This window comes from Pteropus alecto, unplaced genomic scaffold (assembly GCF_000325575.1).
Source record: "Pteropus alecto unplaced genomic scaffold, ASM32557v1 scaffold76, whole genome shotgun sequence".
In the NCBI taxonomy this organism is placed as follows: Eukaryota; Metazoa; Chordata; class Mammalia; order Chiroptera; family Pteropodidae; genus Pteropus; species Pteropus alecto.
In genome coordinates, this window is record NW_006443138.1 from 20,795,081 (window position 1) to 20,803,185 (window position 8,105).

Below are 8,105 nucleotides of genomic sequence, written 5' to 3' on the forward strand. Positions count from 1 at the left end.
AGTTAATTTTGTTTTATATTTAAAGACAACCTACTAAATGGGAGAAGGTATTCACTTATGATACATCTGATAAGATGTTAATACCAAAAAATATATAAAGAACTCATACAATTCAACAACAACAAAAAAACAATCAAATTAAAAAATGGGCAGAAGACCTGAACAGATACTTCTCCGAAGAGGAAATACAGATGGCCAATAGACATATGAAAAGATATTCAAGATCACTAATCATCAGAGAAATGCAAATTAAAACCACATTGAAATATCACCTCACATCTGTCGGAATGGCTATCATTGATAAATCAAAGAACAGCAAGTGTTTGCGAGGATGCGGAGAAAAGGAAACCCTCATATATTGTTGGTGAGATTGCAAATTGGTACAGCCGCTATGGAAAAGTCTGGAGGTTTCTCTAAAAATTAAAAATGGATATTCCTTTTGACCTAGTAATTACACTACTGGGTATTTACCCAAAGAAAATCAAAACAATAATTCATAAAGATCTATGCAACCCAATATTCATGGCAGCACAATTTACAATAGCCAAGATATGGAAGCAACCTAAATGCCCATCAACAGATGATTGGATAAAGAAGTTATGGTTCATATATACAATGGAATATTACTCAGCCATTAAAAAATTTACAACAACATGGATGTGGATCTAGAGGTTATTATGCTGAGTGGAATAAGTCAGACAGAGAAAGATAAATACCATACGATTTCACTTATTTGTGGAATCAAAGGAACAAAAAAGAACAAACTAATTAAAAACTGACTCACAAATATAGAGGACGATTTGGTGCTAGACAGAGAGGAGAGGAGTTGGGAGTTGGGGAGTGGTGTGAAGGGTTAAACGAGTACAAATTAGTAGTTGATAGATGGTCACGGGGATGGGGAGCACGGCATAAGGAGTGCAGTTAGCATTAATATATTGGCTAGGTGGAGAGCCAGAAGAAAAAAAGGAGCAATTAGGGGGATCATTTTATAAACTATATAAATGTCTAACCAATGTATTGTATATTTGAAGCTAATTAGATAAGATTTTTTTTAAATTAAAAAAATAAAGACCACTGCTCATTACATCTTTCTATTCAGTGAATTATAATATATATCAGAAAGAGAACGTGATAAGATGGGAAGGAGAGAACATTTAGTGACCAGAAACTATCCAGTTAGAAATAATTCAGGTGAATTACTTGGTAATCCAGTAATACAAAAAACTTTCTTAGTACTTAAGTTTACCTCTCTATAATGGTTAAAACAGTAATGAGCTAAGAGTTTTGATACATATTATTGTATCTTTATTGATTTGTGGTAACTTTTCCATGAGATCCCCAAAGACCATTGGTAAACAGTCTTTGTATTTTAAAGAACTACTATGATGTACCTTTTCATGAATTTATACAAATAGATTGTTTTTGTCACCATGATTTTTTATGCAAAACTATCCATGTAGTTTCACATCACTAGATCAATTTTGGTGTGATCAGATATATTCCATCTCTTGAAAAAGATATATTTTTTAATAGTATGTAGTAAACATCATTATTTTTGCCTTCCCCATAGACATTCCTTCCCTCATTTTAGATAAAGGACATCGGTTTTCCTTTAGGGAATCACCTTTTCACCATCTTCAATCCATTTAATTTGAGTGAAAATGACTTCCAAGCCCTAAAGATTAGATATTCTCCTGGCCTGAACAATTGTTAGGGATAAACATTATTCCCACATCATTAGATAAACTTTAATGTTAAGGCATTAGCTACAAAAGATTTATTTTTTCTGAGGTTAATTTAGAGCGATGATAATAATGACAAAAATACTGAGTGCATATTAAGTGCTTACTCTTTGTCAGATAGTCTTCTAAACTATTAGGTATTATTGATTCATCATATATCCAAAGCAATTACATGACACAGGTATTATTACTATTTTTAAAACAGATGAGAGAGGAACTGGGCCACAGAAATATTAAATTACTAAGATCACAGTGCTAAGTATGTAGTGAAAAGAGATTTTAACCCAGTATAGCCCAGAGTTTTCTACCTTTGCTTATTCTGCCTCCAGTGTCTAGATTTGAAGCTTCTGGGGCAACTACAGTATATGAAAAATTCCACTAGCCCACAGCCAAGAGTTGGCAAAGAAAGTCTGGACCCAGCCAGGTTTGATGTCAGCTCTGTAATCTAATTTCTTCACTTACATGAGTCAAATAATTCTAGTTTTCCCTTAAACCAGACTGAGACAAATTTCTCTTCTTAAAATCAGTAGTGTGCTTGAGTGAGCTTAGCTCAGCACATAAGAACCAACTGTCTAATGTTCAGGAATTTTGCAAACAAATTGATGTTACATTGGAAGCTTGAAATCATCGATGGGAGATTTGTTCCATGAAAATTGGTAAATGCTGCCTTTTTTTTCCTGAGGTGGAGATGAGGAGGAGAATTATTTGACAAGGCATCACTGCTTACAACCAAGAGTCTTGTTTAGTACCTGTGATAGCCCACCATGTCATGCCCAGACATTTTAAAAATGAAAAACTATTATGTTTTACCAATTTTCAAAAGAAATTCAATTCTTTTTATATAGATGTAATTTTTGTGTCATCATAATGCAATGTTTCCTGTTATATCCCTCCCACACCTATAACACAAATGCAAAGTCAAAACATGTAGATGATATACGACTCTTGCACGAAAAATTCAATTATTTTTGACTCAGTAAGTTGTTTTAATTCATACTCTCTAGGAATTGGGTGTTTCCCTTCCTTTTCCTTGACATAGTAAAAAAGGTGCTTCATCAATCTTTTTACTATTCACTAATTCTTTAAGAACACTCACATAAAATGGTTTGGTTAGGACATTAGCCACACTTGCATAGATTTTAAAATATACTGATTCATCTTCTTTGTAGTATTCTTGCCAAAAATGTTTAATGTAAATCTAATTATGAGGAAGCAAATTCTCATTTAAGTGGTATTCTGCAAAGCAACTGGCCAGAACTTTTTAAAATGTCGATGGTAGTCTATAGCCATGCCACCCTGAACGTGCCCAATCCCGTCTGATCTAGGAAGCCAAGCAGGGTCGTGCCTGGTTAGCACTTAGATGGGAGACCACCTAGGAATACCAGGTGCTGTAGGTGTTAAAAAAAAAAAAAAGATAAAACGATGACGTGGAAGAAAAAAACGACAAGGAAGTATGAATATTAAAAAGACATGACAACTAATTGCAACAAATGAGGCCTAATTGAATCTTGGATTGGAAAACAACTAACTATAAAGCTACACTAGTCAACACGACATTTCAGGAACATGACAGCTTGTTATAAATGTAGAACCTCGGGCCCCAGCTTAGACAAACTGAATCAGACTGTGATTTCACTAGATCCCCCAGATGATTCCCATGAATATCAAATTTTGAGAAGCATTGCTATAATAAATATTGTTGGACAATTAGGGAAATTTGAGTATGGATTAAATATTAGTATCACATCATTGTTAAATTTACAGTATGTGGTAGTTATGTGTAATGTAGTTATGTAGGAGGATGTCCTTTGATTTAGGAGATACATGCTGAAGTACATAAGGATGAAGTGTCAGGATATTTGCAACTAACACTTAAATGGTTTCAAAAAAGGGGAGATAAATATGTATTAATACCTTACGTGCATATATGTAAGTACAATAGAGGGAAAAGAGAAAGTAAATTGACAAATTGATGAGGAATAATACATAAATGGATGTTCATTGAACTATTCTTGCAATTTTTCTGTAGGTTAAACATTTTTTAAATGAAAAGTTGGGAGGAAAAAAGTGTACTGAAAGCTGGGCTCCAACATGCATCAGTTTAATTGGTAGTCTAGATGGTGACTAGGAATGTTTTGTTTTGTTTAGCTGTTTTTGTTGTTATCGTTAGTTATTTTAATCTCCCTAGGTAATTCTAATTGGGACCGAGAGTCGAGAACCTCTAGATTAGACAAACAGCAATGGGGTACCTGGGCTTCTGGGTGTCAGATGATTAAAGGGAACAAGGTTCACTAATGTGTGGCCAGAAATAAATGGAGAAAATAGAGAAAGAAAAAGAAACCTTATTTAATGGAAGTACACAAAACTCAGAAAGGCTAAAAGTAATCAATTGTTTATTGTAAATTAAAGGGGGAAAGGGAGTCTTCTATTAAATGTAAATAACCTTAATAATAGCTTCAAATGGATGGCTAGGAGGTAGAGTGGAAAAGAATTAGCCATTTAGAAGGAGAAAGCCAGATTAGGTGGTCTCATGCGTGGCTCCATTCAAAAGACCAAAAGGAATGGAGTATACTTGAAATGCCAGTTCTGTTTTTTGCGTTTTTGTTTTTTGGTTTTTTGGTTTTTTTTGTGAAACAGTTTTAGAGTCAGTGTGTTTGAATTCAGATATTGCCACTTATAAGATGTGTTATCCTGGCTAAGATACTAACTTCTCTAGGCCTCAGTTTACTCATTTTTATTGGGAATTATAACTACCTATTTAGAAGGGTTTTAAGATAATTAAATAAAATTAGGCATGCAAAGTGCTCAGTGTGGTTCTGTCACATAGAAAAAGCTTAATATAAGAAATTATTCATAAACACTGAATATGAGATTTTCCTATATTTTATTACCCGACTTCATTTTTTTTAAAATCATAATTAAAATTTATGCTGTTTACATAGCTCCAAAGAACAAGTTTGTGGCAGTGTCAGACATGACTAAAAAATGTTAGGACTAGTGAATTAGTATTTGAGTACCAGTCTTTATTTTACTTTTTTGCACTTTTAGAAGCAACTTAGATCATGCATGAGAAGAGACACAGCGTCCAGTCGGGATGAAGAATAACCCATTCAAACACTAATTGTTCCAGGGGTCAATATTGTGTGGATTATGGCATTTACTCAACCCCTTTCCCCCTCCCTCAAAGAGGAAAGAACTGAGTTGAAGAGTTTTTCTCTCTCATAACCATTAATAATTGTCTTATTCTGTGTCTTAACTCTGCCACACACACACATACACACACACACAAAATCTGTTTTAATGACTCAAATATTTAAGTCAAGTTTTTATTAAACTATTTTAAAACCATTTATTAGACAATGGTTTTTCCAGATTTGGAATAAAAAGCTCATGTACACATATTTGTTTAGGCAAGATCTTCTAAAGTGAGCTGATCCAAAGTTCATTAAAGTGACCAAATAGTCAGTTCTCCAAGAATCAAATATTCCATTGAATTGTTTATCATAGAGTAACATAGCATTTAGCCAAGGAGATGAACAATTGCTTCAATGTTTCAGCTACTGTGTTTTAAACTAATTGTCCCTTAACAAAATTTAGAATTTCTTAGGAGAAAAAGTTTTTCTGAGCACACTAACCTCTAACATGTGCCATGGGAGAAAGAACTAGTACCCACCACACTTGCAAAGAAAATATGAAATATACTCAGAAACGCCCAGTTAATGCTTATAATTATAGCAAATATCAACCGATTCATGTTTTCGTAGCACTATCATTTGGTTTAGCAGTTATTTACTTTTAAATTTGGAGATGATAACCACTGAAGGATTAGGTTTCTTTTTTAAATGTCTGAATTAGCAACATTTAAATGAATTCTCTTTCAAAAGAGTCTGAAACCTTTCAAAATTTGCTAGTAGGTTAAAGTTTAAATTGCAAAAAGACTGACTGGCAGTTTTATAGTCTCAGACAAAAATTGCAGAACTCTTGATAATTACCCTTAGTACTTAAAGATAACATACAATGGCAAATCAACTAATGAAAAATTGCTCTTGGCATGTGCCTCAGTCTGGAAGAGCACAGCTGGTGATTTAGATAGCATTGCTGTCGCTCCAACTCACCCACTTAATATGGACCACATGATGGGTCTCAATTCTTCAAGCAGAGGCCCTAGAAATTTTCACAGGTTGCACATTTAAATGTCTAACTTTTATCTTATATTACTAAGAGACAAAATCACACATATAAACTGCACAGTGCTGTGTGAATTAATACTTGATTATATTTTGCTACAAAAGAATTGTCATAAACTGGAACATTAAAAGGTGGATTTCATAAAGGTATAGTTTTATAATGTAATCTTTGTCTAAATTTATAGTCCAAGTTTTGGTTAATATGAACCTTAGTGGATAGATGTTCCTGGAAATATTGTAGGAAATATTGGTCTACAAAAGATCAAATTATACTTTTTTAGGTATCGAAATATTTACAAAATGAACAGATGATATAGTAGTTCAATACATAATTCAACTGAGCTTGGTAGTTTCCTATAGTCTAGAAATTGAATCTTCTTTCCTAATACACAGAAACGTGTCTGGGCAGAGAGAAAATAGTTGCCTGCTTAACACAAATACATATTGTTCAGAACTTCCTAGGGTAGAACCGGCCACTGTGTGATAGGTGATACTATGTTCCTATGTTAGGAGCTTGGGATTCATCAGCGAACAAAAGAAAGATTCCTGCTTCTATGGAACATTCATTCTATAAGGAAGAGATGGACAACAAACAATGATGTAATTAACAAGTACATTATACTGCATCTGAGAAAATGATAACGGATATGCCAAAAAGAAAGTACAGCAAGGCTAGGAAGATCGGGAATGTATAGGAGGAAGTGGGAAGGCTAATTACATTTCAGATTAGTATGTTTAAAATAGATCTCATCAAAAGGTAATATTTGACTAAGGCTTCGAAGAGGTATTAGCCGAAAAGATATTGAGAGAAAAATATTGCATGCAAAGCCTCTGAAGCAGGAGCATGCTAGCATGCTCTAAGAAAAGCAAGGAAACTAGTATGGCTGGAGCAGAATGAGCAAGTAGAAGAGTTGTGGGAGATAAATTCAGAGATAACAGAGCACCAGATCAAGTAGAGTCACTTAAGCCTTTGTTAGGACTGAATTTACTCTGAAAGAAATGAGAAGCCATTGGAGGGGTGACATCTGACTTACGCATAGTAGTATCACTCTAACAACTGTGTTTTGAACAGATATAAAGGGACAAGAGCTGAAGCAGGGAAACTAGTTAGGAGGCTATTGTAGTAATCTAGGCATGAAATGATGATGGTGGCTTGGTTCAGGGTGGGAATAATAGGGATGATGAGAAAAGTCAGATTCTGGATATAGTAAGACAGGATTTAACAGGATTTCTATAGGGATTAGATGTGTAATATGAGAGAAACAGAAGATTTGAGAATGATTAAGATGACATGAGCAAGTAGGATAGAATTGCCATCAAACCAAGCTAGAAAGGCTATGGATATAGCAGGTTTGGGAGTATAGTGGTGAAATCATGAGTTAAGTTTTGAGCATTTTAAATGGGCAATATCTATTAGTCATCCAAGTTAAAAGTCCAAGTGAAAATTTGACTGTAGGTATCTAAAGTTCAAGAGAGAGTTCTGGAATGGATATGTAATTGGGGTATAATTTACATGTGGGTTATAATCAAAGCCATTAGGTGGATGGATTGTCAAGGGAGTAGACAGAGAAAATAAGAGAACGAAGGAATAACTTCTAGAACATTCCACATGTAAGAGGTTGGGAAAAGAGGGAAAATCAGCAAGGGAGAGTAAAAACAGCACAAGATAGGTAGGAATAAAACAAAGAAGGTATGGTATCCTGGAAGCTATATAAAAAAATTATATCCATGAGGAAAGGGGATTAAATGTGTGAATTGCTGATGGTTCAAGTTACATAAAAACTGAGAATTGATCGCTGAATGTAACAGTTTGTATGTAAGTGGTGAAAAAAAGGCTAAAAAGTCTGATTTACATGGGATTAAAAGAGAATGAGAGGAGTAGATTTTATAACAGCAAGGATAGATACTGATTTTGAGAACTGCTACAAAGAGAAAGAAAAAAATGGGGTGGTAGCTTGTGAATGGATCAAGGGAAGTGAATTTTTTTTAATAATTAGAGAAATAAATACATGCTTGTATGCTGATAGGAATGATCTAATAATAATAACAATAATAATAATGTAGAAGAGAGAGGGAAGAATTGTTGAATCAGTGTCCTTGAGTAGACAAGAGGGGGTAAGATTTAGTTAATGAATGAAAAGATAGGCTTTAGGTAGGAGAAAAAATAGCTTATCTT

The 8,105-nt window shown here is 34.0% G+C and overlaps 1 protein-coding gene and 1 pseudogene across 2 annotated transcripts in view; one reads left to right on the top strand and one right to left on the bottom strand.

Moving 5' to 3' along the window:
- The window catches only part of CUNH12orf50 (chromosome unknown C12orf50 homolog), a 34,364-nt gene that overhangs the window by 19,536 nt on the left and 6,723 nt on the right, over window positions 1–8,105 (bottom strand). The window lies entirely within an intron of this gene.
- Window positions 3,021–3,139, top strand: LOC112472397 (annotated as a pseudogene).